Genomic DNA, 1,077 nt, shown 5'->3' with positions numbered 1-1,077 from the left:
GGAAGAATGTGACTAGTAGAAAAAATATTAGGTAAGAATTTCAAGCTTCCAAGTAGCTTAAATCAAAAAGGAGTGGTGGGATTTGAATGTAAAGGTTTTGTTCCCAGCTAAAGGCACACAATTCTAATCGAAGAAAAAAAAATGCAGATGCATTTGTTTCAGACAGTCTGCAGTGGACTAGTTTTCAACCCTTGGGTTAAAGATCAAAAGGTATAAGCCCACAGTCAACAAACCTTTCTATCACTCACTGCTTTTTTTTTTTTACCTTTTTCTTAAAAGATGAGCAGATAATTAGATACCTGAGGAATCTTAACAAAAAAAGATGAAGGCTAAAACACACACACACACACAAGCAGACAATTCGAGGAAACCAAAACTATGCATAAATATGAGAACATAGAAAGGAAACTTACCATTAATATCCTTAGAGAGATAAGAGAGGATATTATGTTCTTGAAATGTGAGCAAGATGCTATTATTAAAGGAACATTTTTTTAAAAAATCTCAGAAATATTTGCAGCCAGCTAAGCCAACTGTGCTCTTTTCCTTTTGGGGGTCCAGTACGCAATGGCCTCAAACAGCAGCCTCCTCAGTGGTGTATGCAGCCTATTGCCTGCATCGGTTTCCTTATGAGACCTTGGCAACAAGCCTTTCCAATGGACATTCATGTCTGATTGCATGCTGTCCCAAATCTAGGCTCCAGAAAATTTTAGTGTCTTTGGAAAGCCCTAGGGTACAGTGGCCAGGGTCCATATTGGCCAAGTCATCATGTCCATCTGTACCAAGCTGCAGAACAAGGAGCATGTGATTGAGGACCTCTGCAAGGCCAAGTTCAAGTCTCCTGGCCACCAGAAGATCCACAGCTCCAAGAAGTGGGGATTTACTAAGTTTAATGTGAATGAATTTGAAAATATGATGGCAGAAAAGCAGTTCATCTCAGATGGCTCTGGTGTCAAATAAATCCTTAATCGTGGCCCCTGCACAAATGATGGGCCCTGCACTCATGAGAGCCTTGGCTCTGTCCCCTCCTTACTCATATCCACCAGTAAATCTTACTTTCCTGTCAAAAACAAAAAA

At 40.2% G+C, this 1,077-nt stretch overlaps 1 non-coding gene across 1 annotated transcript; it reads left to right on the top strand.

Moving 5' to 3' along the window:
• The first annotated feature begins 514 nt into the window (after nt 1–514).
• Nucleotides 515–649, top strand: LOC120859815. The gene has a single exon (XR_005720161.1). It is a non-coding gene; the product is annotated as a small nucleolar RNA SNORA70 (small nucleolar RNA).
• Nucleotides 650–1,077: the final 428 nt, after the last annotated feature.

This window comes from Oryx dammah, unplaced genomic scaffold (genome assembly GCF_014754425.2).
Source record: "Oryx dammah isolate SB20612 unplaced genomic scaffold, SCBI_Odam_1.1 HiC_scaffold_2, whole genome shotgun sequence".
In the NCBI taxonomy this organism is placed as follows: Eukaryota; Metazoa; Chordata; class Mammalia; order Artiodactyla; family Bovidae; genus Oryx; species Oryx dammah.
The sequence above is the reverse complement of the archived record's forward strand: the minus strand, read 5'-3'. Positions and strand labels throughout refer to the sequence as shown.